The sequence below is a fragment of the Bidens hawaiensis genome, unplaced genomic scaffold (genome assembly GCF_021521415.1).
Source record: "Bidens hawaiensis isolate Kalapana, Puna unplaced genomic scaffold, B.hawaiensis_p1.1 tig00002866_1, whole genome shotgun sequence".
Classification (NCBI taxonomy): Eukaryota; Viridiplantae; Streptophyta; class Magnoliopsida; order Asterales; family Asteraceae; genus Bidens; species Bidens hawaiensis.
Genome location: NW_027491154.1, coordinates 2,409,662 through 2,423,946, shown reverse-complemented (window position 1 = coordinate 2,423,946; position 14,285 = coordinate 2,409,662). Strand labels below are relative to the sequence as shown.

Sequence of the window (14,285 nt, the reverse complement as noted above, 5' to 3'; positions counted from 1 at the left end):
TGATTGATTGTGCTAAGGGGACACTGGGAATAAAGTGTGGGAATCATGATAAACGGTTATTATTATTTGAAAATAGCACTAACCGTTTTGTTGACAAGGAAAGCCTGAAGTCGGATTTTGTTAACAAGTGTGTATCCATGAGCAAGGATCACACGAAAGAGGAATTTTTTGTGATTGACAGGTCAGATGAGAAGAAAGAAGTTAGAGCATCAACAGAGTGAGAAGGTGGCAGAAAAAGGTAGCCGACCAAGGAAGAAGAAAGTGAGACATCCACCTAACCTAAATGATCCATGGTGGAGAATGAGGATGTTCGGGCCTGGGCCTGGTTTGTCGGAAGACTGGCAACAATTGCTTGAAAAGGAGTGTGCTTATAACGAGAAAACTGCACGGGAGTGGGCCAGTCACCCACCTTGAATGTCATAAAAGTTTAAAAATGTGGTAATTGTTCATTTTTTATACTTTATTTTTTATTTTGAATGTCATAAAAAATGTGGTAAGGTTTTGGTCCCTGTTCATGGTCACAATTACCTAAAGGATATGTTTGCCTAGTTTTTTTTTTTTAAAAGGTGGTTATGTAGTATTCTAGTCAAGGTTAGCATGCTTTAGGTACAATAATCTGCATAACATGTACATATACACTTGTGCATTGAAAAAGTGAAGATCGGTGAAAAATTGTTGATATTCTCCGATAGAACTTGTGCATTTCGAGACCTTAGCTTGGCATGAGTGCAAAAGTGATAGAGGCAATTAGGTTAAACCTCGTCTGGATGAGTGCGAGTGTGGGTTTGGGGGGTTGGGCCTCATACATTACATATATGAGCGTGGATAATGAGAGGGGCGAGGGGGTTGGTAAAACAATTTTGGACTTATTTTGTTTATTCAATCAACCCCAATGTTAAATTGCGAGATGATCTGGCTTAATAGGTTTCTTTGTATTTGTAATTTTTTTAGTATTTATCAATAGGATGTATCAAGCATTGTGTTTATTATGCTTCAAAAAAAAGTTGTGTTAGAGATGCAATGTTCAAGTATTATGTAGTGAAAAAAAAAGAAAAAAAAGAAAAAGAAAAAACATATATATGAAAAAAACAGAAAAAAAAAAGGAGAAGTTAGTGATGTATATAGTTGTTTATTTCATTGTTTACTTAGTTTGCTTGTGATAAGCCGGATCGGATCGTTTGAGCTACTTTCAATATTCCCTTTCCATACCCTTACACCTAGCCCCATTATAACCCGTTTTAAGCCCTCTTGATTTGCATTTGTGTCAAAGCATTTATATATGTGAAGATTTGATGATTGTACAAGTGTATGTTAGGAGAATTGGTTATATGTGAAAATGTGTAAATGATCATCAAGAAGAGGGTTAATGTGTAAAGGTGTGTTATGTATGGGTAAAAGCCAAAAGCATGTTAGGTTTGGTTAGAATTCTATGGTTTAAATAGAATATCAAGTATACTAGTTCAAACCTATTGTAAAGAGGGAATAAGGAATGACTTGGGACCTTGACTGAACCGGATATGTTGGTATGTTTGGTAGTTATAAATTAAAAATGAAAAATTGTTGTTTGAGGTGTTGCTTGGGGGCAAGCAATGGTTAAGTGTGGGAATGTGACGGTGAACTGTAGGGAAGTCGTTAAGCGAGCTAAAAGATATAAATGCATATGCTTAACCAATTAATTTCATGGAATTAGTTGACAATGGTTACTCATATAATTGCAAGTATGAGGAGATAGAGGATGAAATCACGAGAACTTGGGTGAAAACGGATTTGAAATGAGAAAGATATAAAAAACAAGAAAATGAGAAAGAGCTCCACCGTGGGGCACGGTCGGGACCGTGGGCTAGGTTCAACTATCAAAAATGACCAGAACTCGGCACCGTGGAGGCCACCATGGCCCACGGTGCGAAGCTGTAACTACCGAAAACCTTTGTTTTTATTCCATTTTTTGGTGTCTTTTCATCTATCTTCCATTCTAGAACATCTTAGAGACGAATTTTGGAGTCCAAGAACAATATTTTGGGATTGTAATCATTAGCTTGGTGTTTGTGATTCATCTGCATACCATAATTGATGTGATGATGAATCAAACTATGTGTGACTAGTTCTCTATATGTTCTCTCCCGAATTGTAAGGTTTTCAATTGAATACTTGTGAATCGTTTATGTTAGTTGTGGGATAGTAGTTTGATCTTATGATTGTATTGCTATGGTGATTGTGAGTTTAATTAGTAATTATTAGTATTGTATAATTCGTGTTCTTGTCTATCAGTTCTTGGTGCCATAGGCAATCGGGATTTATTGGAAGAGAATTAAGGTTAACTATACTAAACTGATTATCGAGTGACAACCTTGCGTTTTTACAATCCAAGTACTTAGTCCTCTTTTATCACAATCAAATGCATTTTCACGAACTATTTCTATGTAGTTCATCCCAAAAATAAACGTTAACATTATCAACACTGGAAACCTGAAATCGGGAGGTAGCATTCTTTTTATTAATTCAGTTAAAAATCATTAAATTGTTTTCAGTTATTTTCGTTAATCAAAATCAACAAATCAAATACTTGAATTTATTTTCTGCATTTAGTTTAATATAGATTAATTACAAGGCTACATAGTAACACATTTTCCACAAACTCTCTGTGTTCGACACCCACTTACCGCTATCTAATTAGTTGTAATCGGTTTATTTTTTATTGAGTCTTCGACCTCACGTCAGACACGAACCAAACACTCAATTAAGCTTAATTTTCTCTTATTTTTGATGTTAAGATCTCAATTTAATTAACTTTTTTTGTTGTCATCATATTATTAATGTTTGAATATTATTTTGATTTCATAGTTTAATTTGGTTGATTTCGTTTGTTAGCTCGCTTATCTCATAATTCAAGTTATTTTACAACCTATTTATCCACTCACCTATTTTCAAGGTGAGTAATTCACACTCCGTTTTAATTTTACCGTTTTGGGGGCAACATGTTAATCACAAATATCTTTATCAATATTTATCATTCTCAACCACAATACTAATATATTCGTTTACGTTTATTACTTGATTGGTTGTTACATGTTCTATGACTATGTGTTTATTGCTTTATTGTTGGTGGCCTGATCCTCATCCTCATTAGTAAGATCTTACACCCGTCTTAGTAGCTTGATAGAACTAGTGTCTGTTGGGTTTGTGGAGGCTTGGGCTCGGTTTGGGTCTGGTTTACTTGAAGACGGATTGAATTGGTTTATAATGATAGAAGACATGGGAGGTTTTGGGCCGGCTCTATAACTCTTTATTACGGCCCGTTTATGTTATCTTGTTCCCTAAGCTAGAAACCCTAACTAGTCTCTATATAATGAAATCATTTTACTTGTAATTCCTCACGAGTGGGGCAATAGCAATAATAAAATATCCTGGTTGCAGCCTGTGGACGTAGGTCAGTTTAGACCGAACCATGTTAAATCCTTGTGTTCGTTTATTGCTTTCGCGTGTATGTTCGGTTCGTGTGTGCGTTTAATCCTAACAAGTGATATCAAGAGCCGAGGTTACGTTTACACACCGGAGTACACATTCCCAAGAGAAAAGATTCGTGTCAGACTTGGTTTTGTATTGGCAGCGGGCTATATGTTTCATCAAAGTTGGTCACGGTATTTGAATCTCTTTTTCTTTTTTTGGTGTTTGATAAAGGAAAAAAAGGAAAGAAGTAATAAATGTGTTTTTTTGTCTTATGTGAATGCATTATAGCCGCCACTATCACAACTCCTTCACCGTATGTTATTTTGCAATTAAATACTGTTTGAATTAATTGTTTTGTGTTTGCGAATAACCACAGCCGCTAACTTTGAACCATTCACTATCAATAATTGTTAACATTTATTTGGGATTATTGATCAAGTTCAAACAAGCCGTAAATCCAGGAGTGATCTCTGATCACTATTTCAGACGCTATGAACATTCACGCTGCCACCGATCAGGGTACAAATTTACGGTAGTTTCGTCGAATAGTTTGTCGAGTTCGTTCAAGGTTGTCATCGATTATACCAGGTTCTGTTTTTTTATTTGTTTGTTTTAGTTGGTTCAAGTGATACTGGTTGTATTGGTCAGTTTTGGAGAAGTAGGTTATCATATTTGGTTATGGGGTTAATTAAGTTTTGGCATATTTACCGGGTAATTTAGACGGGTGGTTTTGTTGAACAGAGTTCAGTAGATTAGGCGTTAAATAAAGGCATGTGCCATTGTGTGCCTGTCTATGTTTTTATCCAAGTTTTTGTTTAGTCATTTTCATGGCAAAAGATGGAAAGGCTATGATACAGAAGTTTGATGGGCAAAAGTTTGGTTGGTGGAAGATGCAAGTTGAAGCGCTACTTTGTCAGAAAGACTTGGATGTAGTGCTAAAAGATGAAAAACCAGAAAAGATGTCAGAAACAGATTTGGAAGAAGTTAGACAAGAAGGCTAGGGCTTGTATTACTTTATCTTTGTCGGAAGATGTGGCATTTAACATCATGAAAGAAACCACAGCCCGTGGTATGATGGATGCACTATCCAACATGCATGAGAAGCCTTCGGCAGCAAATAAGGTCTACCTTATCCGGGAGCTAGTGACAACCAGAATGAAAGAGGGTGGGTCAGTTACAACGCATATTAATAATCTTAATTCGAACCTTTCCCGCTTAGTGTCAGTCGACATTAAGTTTGATGATGAAGTTCAAGGTCTTTTGTTATTATCCTCTTTGCCGGACAGTTGGTCTCAAACAGTGACTGCGGTTTGTAGTTCATCTACAAAACTTACTTTTGATGGGATTCGGGATTTGATTATTGGAGAAGAGTCAAGACGCAGAAGTTCAGGTGAATCATCAAGTAATATATTAGTCACAGAAGATAGAGGTAGGGGAAAACAACAAGGCAGTGGGAGCAGGAAGAGGAGCCAGTCTAGGACTCGTAAAGATATTGAATGTTGGGGTTGTAAAGAGAAGGGACTTTTCAGGAATCAGTGTCCGAATGATAAGAATGAAAAGAAAGAAGTCAATACTGCAGAAGAATGACCAGAGGATGAGTTTTTAGTTCTTAGTGTTAATGATAATGTTGATTCCTGGGTCATGGAGTCTGGTGCTTCATTTTATGCTACCCACAGCAGTGAAGCATTGCGGAATCTGAAGGAATGTGATTTTGGTAAGGTTAAACTGGCGAACAATGATGTTATTGATGTTACGGGCATGGGTGACATGAATTTAGTTACTTTAGCTGGTTCATGGACCTTGAAGGATGTCAGAGTGATTCCAAGCTTGAAGTAAAAGTTGATTTCTGTCGGGCGGTTGGATGAATAGGGACATTAGGTTAAATTTGGGAACGGGCAGTGGAAAGTTGTAAAGGGAAATCTTGTCATTGCTCGAGGAAGAAAGAAGGGTTCATTGTATATGGTTAGTTTATCGTCCGAGGGAGTGACCAACCCAGTTCAGAAGAAGACCAAAGTCCAGTTCACAGAGTCTAGTGGGCAGAAGAAGGTTTTTTTTTGTAGGATATAAATCCAGAGCCACAAGTCAGATTCAGGTTGAACGTGCTAGAAGAGGTTCAGAAAAACCAGTAAGAGGTTTTCGTGGGAGTGGGAGCACTGGCAGTCGTCAGTTAAAGCTTTTGCTAGAGTTACCAGACAGTAGGTTAAGAGAACCACTATTTCAGCAGTTAAAGTCTCTCCAGAAGATTACCTGCTTAATATGGATAGTGTTGTTTGTTCTCAAGGTATTCCAGGATTCGGCAGTTCGTGTAAGTGGGAGCCGGTAGGGACAGAGAATGAGTCAGTGGCAGTTGTAGCCATGACCGATGTGTTGGAGCTCGAGGGAGCTTCAACGGGCGTTCATGTTAACTGATGAGAAGACAGATGCAACCAGGAAGACGAGGAAGATTACAAGAGGTACAAGCAATCATCGGTAGGCAGTTTGAAGATTATCAAGCCTCCAAGTGGGAGACTGTTCGGTTTGTGGAGGCTTGGGCTCGGTTTGGGTCCGGTTTACTTGAAGACGGATTAAATGGGTTTATAATGATGGAAGACATGGGAGGTTTTGGGCCGGCCTTATATCTCTTTATTATGGTCCGTTTATGTTATCTTGTTCCCTAAGCTAGAAGGCCTAACTAGTCTCTATATAATTAAATCGTTGTACTTGTAATTCCTCACGAGTGTGACAGTAGCAATAATAAAATACCCTAGTTGCAGCCTGTGGACATAGGTCAGTTTAGACCGAACCACGTTAAATCATCGTGTTCGTTTATTGCTTTCACGTGTGTGTTCGGTTTGTGTGTGTGTTTAATCCTAACAGTGTCATGATGAATGGATTTTAATTTATTATTGTTATAATTAGTTGTTGTAATTCCACATCTGCATATGAATTATCTTTTACTACTCTTGTATTTCAAATATTGTGTTTTGTTCACTCAACCTTTGTGTTAACAAATATAGCTATTTTTACACATGCTGCAGGTACTTATATTGGATGATTGAAGTTGAAGCTAGTAGTTGGACCTTAGGATATTCATCACATAAAAAAACATGTTTTAGTTTAGTTTGTTTTGAATTATGGATTGTTTTGTATGGATTGTGATGTACTTCGATTTATGAAATAAATTAATTAGTTATTGTCACTATTATTAATAGTGTCTTGTGAGCTACCTGCAATCAGTCTGCCTTAACATATTCCGTCGCAGGTTGGAGTGTGACACAAAGATTCCCAGTGGTTCTAATCACTGGGAAGCAAAGAAATGATGCAAGATGTAGGGTTGTATAATATATTGATTGATGGTTGTAGCAAATGTTGGAAATCTAGGTTGGCTATGTATCTGTTTGATGAACTTGTATTGAATAGGTTGAAACCGGATGTTAGAACATATACGATGATGATTGTTGTATATTTCCAAGAAGGGTTAGCGGGTAAAGGTAAAGAATTACTTAGAAAGATGAAAGAAAATGGTTGCTTGCCAAATAGCTTCACATAAAATGCTATTGTTCAAGAGTTAAAAAAAAATGAGTATTTGGACGCTGAGATTTTTCTTGAATAAATGATTAACAGATGTATCTTGCCTGATTGTGCTACTTTTCAACGGTGCTACGCCTCATTTCAAATGTCGGAGAAGATTCTCGTTCGCGGGCTATCCTTCAAGAGCTAACAGGTGCAGAAGGTAAAGATGGCTGAATGCCGAATTTAACATCTTAGAGCATCCACAACGCTCCTAGGTGGAGGTGGTTTGTGGAACGGACAGATGGAGAGAGGAAGGTGGTTGTCGTTGTAGAAGCAAGTCCACGGACGGAGGTTTGTGGGGGAAAGACCGGTATATGCGGACGTGGTGGCGGGTCCCCTCTCTCACGTATATATATACAACAATAATATTCTTTTAGTGGGGTTTGTGAAGCAAGGTCATCTTCGAGAATTCATATAGCTCGGCCGAGCGGAAATAAAAAGTCCCTAACGAGTAATGAATTTGTAACATAAGTTTTTTAAACGACATTAACGTTGTAAGTAATAATTAAAATTGCAAAAATTTAGTAATAAAGTCAAATACAATAATAGCTAACGGCTAACCGGTGATTCGTGAAACTCTCATAGCATTTTTGACAAAAAATTGTTTGATCACCTAGCATTATTATGGATTTTGCCTTTTTGGTTTGGGTCCAATAACCTAAATTTTATCCAATGGATTATGAATATAATTATTTTTTTGGGCCAACAATTTTAAGAAAGATCAAAATCCAATTATAATATATAAAAATTTTTTGCCCCAAAAACGGTGTCTCGGTCGAGGGTGCGTGGGCCGCACCCTCAAGGCCTGCACTGTTGTGAATGTTTGGTATCGTGGAAGAAAATGAGGGGTTTTTGAGAAAAGTTTGTAATACGATGTGACGGTCTGTGTAGTTTTAGCGTTGGTGATGTTCTTATTTTGTTTCCTGACCTTGACAAGTTTTACTGATATTGGTGCATTCATAACCCATGGGTAATATAATTGTTTGCTCTTCTTGGCACTGCTTGTATGAGACTTGACCCATGTAAAACTTTAATGTAAACCTTATTCATGTATTTCACGAACTCCTACTTAATTTAGGGTCTATTTATTTTGTTATGGTAATAATGATAATAGTTACTGATTGCAGCAACTTATTTGATTGGAAATGGATAATTTGTTAAGTCAATAGTTGGCGTCAAAAGTGGGAAGTCAATTGTTATTTTTTTGGACGGCCAACAAACGTAGAATATTTAGGTACTCTGTACGGGGTGACTTAATGGCAAAAGACCACCGCTTGCTGCTCAACCCAGCCGTATAGAGCCCTAAATTGCCTCCAAGTTATCTCCAGTTTCAGGGAAAACCCACCTGTCCGAATGACCAATGACCAATGGTGGTAAAACCCGGACACCCTCATGATCGAACTCGAACTGGAGATCACGAAGATCCCAGTTTTCTTTCATTGAGCCACTCATGTCCCCCAAAGTGTTGTAAGTGAGGATTGAACTTGGATCCTCATCAAGAAACCCAAGTTTCCTACCACTACTCCATATTGGGAAGGCCAGGAAGTCAATTGTTATGAGAATATAAAACTCAACAATAGGTATAGTCAAAATAATATAAAATGTCGATACTGTATAGTGTAGTTGGATTTAGCTTATGGTATAAAGGTTACTGCTGCAAATATACGTTGGAATAGGTTGGGATGTGCTATATCTATTGGACAGGATGTTATGCATCTTGTTAACGCCCGAACTGTCACAACTTGGTTAAAGAAGAAAAAGAAGAAAGTCAAAGGTCAACATTCAATAGCTGAGCTGTAAAAAAACTGGGTGGGGGTTGTGGGTGTGTGCTGGGGGTTGGGGGTTAGATATTATTATTGAGTTTCGACTTTCGAGAGATTATACTGGTTTTTTGAGTGTTATAATAAACCGACACATCCAAGGATATTGTTTGTATTCACAAAAATATTTCTGTTCCGAAGCTTACCAAACAAACTCAGCCACTAAACTAATTTAAACTCAAATATAACTCCAAGAACAGTTTTAGTTCAAAGATTCAAAACATTAAAAACTTGTGAGAAAAAAGTTCAGTCCTTGGTATAACATTGTATATTAACTGAAGATCGGAGGGGTGCGCTAAACCAAGGCAAACGCACGAAGTACCAATAAGTAGCTAAGGCAAACAACATTTATTTCATCAAAATATATACATTTCACACTTTGTTGATATATCAAGTACATAAGAAATTCAACATGATTTATTAGCTAGAAAGAGATAACAACCAACTACGAATGAGTTTAAACTTGTTAAATGACACGAATTTTAATATTTTAACAATAAAAAATTGGAAGGGTGCGTATAGCCAAGTTGATAGTGCAAGACCAAGGCGACGCTCAAGACCCCAACAGCAAGCTATTCATAAAAAAATAAGATTAATATTGAACTACCTAAATTGATTCGTTTTTGTCGATAAGCTCCAATTGCATCATAGACATTACAAAAAAAGGGTTCTTTTTTTGTTGTTTACTTTGATAGTTTCTACTATTACATGGATTATACCTATTTACACAAATACCCCGAACAGATACTACACTTGATCTCAGCCAAAAGGCCAAGAAAGGTATTCTTGATAGGGCTGTCCAAACCGCTCGTCGCTCGAACTCGCTCGCCGCTCGCTCGGAAATTGCTCGCTCGTTTTTTTGCTTGATTGAAAACGAAGCGCTCTGCTCGGTTCGATTTGTAAACGAGCCAAGCAACGAGCAAAGGTCTGCTCGGTTCGGTTCGGCTCGAATATTTTTTATTTATTTTATATATAATTATATATGAACAAATATATAAATATATAGACAAAACATATATATATAAGCTTGCAATTACTTACAATTATTTTTAACCCTTTAAACTTTTCATATTCCGTCAATTTTATAGTATTATTTGTTCGTTTCAAGTTTTTAGAATACTAGAAGTTTGTTTACATAATCATTATATCTTACTTCAAATTTAATTCTAATAAAAAATTACAATCTATTACACGTTTGTCTAAAAGCTACAAATTTATTTATAAAATATATTATTTACAACCTTCAAATTTGTTTCTTATTGAAAATTTTAAAGTGAAAAAGAAATAAATAGTGCTCGAAGCTCGATGTTCGATCGAAAAATGCTCAATTCTATTTTCACTCGTTTCGGTTTTCGCTCGGTTCGAATTTAGCCGTTCGGTTTGGTTCGATTTTAAGCGAGTCAAGCAACGAGCAAACCTTCGCTCGGTTCGGCTCAGCTCGTGATCAGTCCCTTCGTCTTTGTGTTCTTTACTCAGCCAATGTGGGATTATTAAAGATTTTTGTATTCCATTTTGTGTTTTCATCTCCCACGAGCTCTATATCCTGTTAATACTAGCCACTTGCCAGCCATGTTTAAGTTGAACTGATAGCCTAAATTAGCGAGCAAATTCCAATCATGCTTCTTACTAAAATTCATTAGTTGTGTGGTCAAAAGAATTCAAAGGGTTATAATAAACATGGAATATCAAACAGGTTAAAAGAACATAACACTATAACAGACCTATTTGATTTACATAAACAACTCGTGGAAAAACACCTCATCTCAATATACATCAATGGCATCCACATCCGGGTTGAGCTAGGAGGACAGGACAACTCTGGTACTATATCGATATTCTCACTTGCTCGACCAAAAACCTAACCAAAATCGTTAAGCTCTTTCGAGAGCTTCTTTACCGAGAAATCCAAAATCTCTGTCGCGGGTTATCGTTAACCGAAACATCGTTCGTCCAGAATGCGGCAAGGATCTAACATCCCCATGATACCTGAAAACTCAATGTGTACCACTCCCTTAGTTAAAACAGGCATTGCTTGCGGTTCCAGCAGACAGTATGTATGATTACCAGCATACTTGGAGCCCAGTCTCAGATTCGGGCAGACCCGTTTTGAGAGCCGGGTTTTACCTTGCCCAGGATCTACTACCCGATGATGACTTCAGAGAAGTACAAGTACATGATAGAAGGTATAGTGATCTTTACAATCTAGCTATGCACTTACAAGTACCTACAGAAACTGATTCAAACTGGCTAAATAGCCTTCAAGAAGATGAAACAGGTAAAATTTGACCCATTATTTGCTGGGATTACCAAAGGGGTGGAAAAATAAACACAACTGCACAAATGCTATAGCCTGCAACGGCACAAAGGCATGCGCAAAACTACCTTTTTTCGGTACAAAACTATGAGTTTGATGTGTTACTGTAAAAATAAATTAAAGTGAGATGCATTTAAATTATTACAAAAACTATATTGTTGTTGAGTCTGAACAATTACGAACTGAAACATTAAAAACTGCATATTGGAGGGGTGCGCCAGGCCTTAGTGATAGTGTAAAACCAAGGCGACACATGAAGACCTAAGAAGCAAGCCACTTGGACGGGTCTTCCCCAATGAAAAATAAGATTAATATCGAGTGAGCTCATGGCTCACATATCAGATATTAAACTGATAAGAACAGATACTACACTTGATCTTAGCCAAAAGGCCGAGAAAGGTATGCTTTGATTCATCTTGGACCTATGCTTATATAGGCAGTCCCTTCATACATGTATTCTTTCACTCAGCCAATGTGGGATTGCAAGAAAAAATTTTCTCTTTGGTTTCTCAGGATTTAATGCCATAAATTAATGCCTAAAATCCTAGCAGTACTAGTTTTTTAAGATCATTATCTGTGATTATATACAACTGTTTTCCCTTTTGCTAGCAAAGTTTGTTTGTCCCATCTACTCACATCCAATGACCATAAGAGGTAATCAACAATAACAGAACTTTTCAACTGAGTTAAAGATCTTTCTATTATTAAACATTCAAGTAAAACAAATTGGACTATGTTTTGGAGGGGTGCGCCGTGCCTTGGTGGTAGTGTTAGACCAAGGCGATGCATGAAGACCCAAGCAGCAAGCTACTTTGACAGGTCTTCCCCCATAAAAAATAAGATTAATATCGAGTGAGCCGATGGCTCACATATCAGATATTAAACTGATAAGAACAGATCCTACACTTGATCTTAGCCAAAAGGCCGAGAAAGGTATGCTTAATATTTCCCTGGGCCTCTGATTATATAGCCAGTCTTTTCATCGTTGTATTCTTTACTCAGCCAATGTGGGACTGTAAGTAACGTTCGCCAATTGCCATTTGGTTGTCAATTGTCATCTCTCAAAATTTAACAGCATACTTATTTGATTCATATGAACGGCCGAAGCAATCTGTAGCTAGACGTGTAAGGAAGACTCACAAGTTCCAATAACGGCACCTACATGCTAAGCAATGATAATAATCAGTTTAAGTTACTTGATAATTTTGTTTCAAGTTTCGATGTTGACTCAACTAGAACAATTTGTAGCAGGTACTAGTAGCACCCCCTCCAAATATTCTAGCAATTTTACATATATATCTTCAGTTCATCCTGCTGCACTTTGTTATCAAGAAATTTTCGTTAAGAGAGTGGAATATACATATAGAAATAAAATGAGTGGTTAAGGAAGCTAATAATAATGTCCCTAACCTCATCAGAAAAACCATCTTTCACAATCTCCTTGTAACCTTTTTCTGCACTTTTATTTACATCAATAACACGAATTACCTACAATAATTACAATAAATCAGAGAAAACTACAATATTAAACTAGCACTTGGAGGAAGTAACAACAAAACCAATGGTATGGTAACAGAATACTAAAAAACGGCTGGGTTAGCATGCTCGGGAAGTGTATGCCCACGCACTAGCCTGACACATTCAAGGACAAATATTAACAACTAAAAGAATAAGTTTGAGACATTATATAGAAATACAATGCCTTCTAGGTTTTCACTATTATTGCCGCGTCTTAGCACGCTCATGCAAAATTCTATCAATTATCATTATTGTGGTCAACTATTGATGCTAATTGCAATTTAATGGGCAATGTTTGGTGATTACAAAGAAATTCAATCTTCATAACAAATTTTAGTTATTATAAAGGTGTTCAGCCGGCTTCATTGACACTGTGCAAGTTAATATTGAATGTATTCGAAATACAAATAATGTGCTTCATATTTATGTTAGGCCCTGTAATGATGTAATAAACAATCTCTAAATTTGAACCAACCAAGAAACAATAAACAAAGATAACAGTCCACATACGCTGATCATTAATCTTTGTATCAATTAGAATACATGAGTCAGCTGTCATTTCCTGCAAAAACATGCATGGTCATAGAATTAGCTAAATGTACCCCCTGTTTACATAGTTGCATGCATATGAATTCTCCTAAGCAGTCCATTATGAAAAGGCAGCTTGAAGAGTTGCATACATTCATTTTCTGAGCGGAAAAAAATGAAATTCCATATCACAATCCTCTGTTACGAATATCCAGCAACGCTTCAGCAGTCAGTTTGGGCCTTGCACATTTCACATTTTTATTTATATTGTTTAACAAGGCTCAGTAAGCTTAGTAGTTGTTACATTTGAAAACATGGACTATGGTTTGGAGGGGTGCACCAGGCCAAGGCAATAGTGCAAGACCAAGGCGACACTTAAAGACCCCAATAGCAAGCTATTGTGATAGGCTTTTCCTCATAAAAAAATAAGATTAATATCGAGTGAGCCAATGGCTCACGTATCAGATATTAAACTGATAAGAACAGATACTACACTTGATCTTAGCCAAAAGGCCGAGAAAGGTATGCTTGATATATTCTTGGGCCTCTGTTTACATAGGCAATCCCTTCATATATGTTTTCTTCACCCAGCCGATGCGGGATCGAGAAAAGACTTTTTCTCCTTATTGTTTTCATCACTCAGGGCTTAATAGTTAATACCACAAAGCTACCCTTTTCTAAATATGCCTGACTGACTGAATCCATTTTCTACAAGCCAAATCCATAACGTCAAAGAACTCAGTGCTTCTTACTTACCCTTTTATTAATAAACCTATCATTTTTCTCTAACCCTGATAAACAGTTTGTTGGCTAAACAACTATCAGCTATGAACTGTTATTAACCGAATTCTGTGACGTGTTCATTCTCAGGTACCTCACGTGCAGCATTAACAATAAATGCAGAGTCCACAAGTTCAGGATTCATAAGAACACAAGAAATTTATGAATTTTGCCATTTTGTTGTGAAGCAGTTAACAGACATTATTCAGTCTTATCAATAAACAAACTTCTTTATCTCTAATGCTTATAAGAGTAAATGCATAGTCTTTTCTACATAGTTCCACCAATGTAACTGACTAGACAAGTTTTGCTGCAAAATTGACCGA

At 36.9% G+C, this 14,285-nt stretch overlaps 3 non-coding genes and 1 pseudogene across 3 annotated transcripts; all 4 read right to left on the bottom strand.

The window, feature by feature from the left end:
- Positions 1-9,326: 9,326 nt before the first annotated feature.
- LOC143621572 (U2 spliceosomal RNA) lies at positions 9,327-9,603 on the bottom strand (annotated as a pseudogene).
- Positions 9,604-11,340: 1,737 nt separating this feature from the next.
- Positions 11,341-11,536, bottom strand: LOC143621550 (U2 spliceosomal RNA). The gene has a single exon (XR_013151547.1). It is a non-coding gene; the product is annotated as a U2 spliceosomal RNA (small nuclear RNA).
- Positions 11,537-11,874: 338 nt separating this feature from the next.
- Positions 11,875-12,070, bottom strand: LOC143621577 (U2 spliceosomal RNA). The gene has a single exon (XR_013151565.1). It is a non-coding gene; the product is annotated as a U2 spliceosomal RNA (small nuclear RNA).
- Positions 12,071-13,508: 1,438 nt separating this feature from the next.
- On the bottom strand, positions 13,509-13,705 carry LOC143621551 (U2 spliceosomal RNA). Its single transcript, XR_013151548.1, has one exon. It is a non-coding gene; the product is annotated as a U2 spliceosomal RNA (small nuclear RNA).
- Positions 13,706-14,285: the final 580 nt, after the last annotated feature.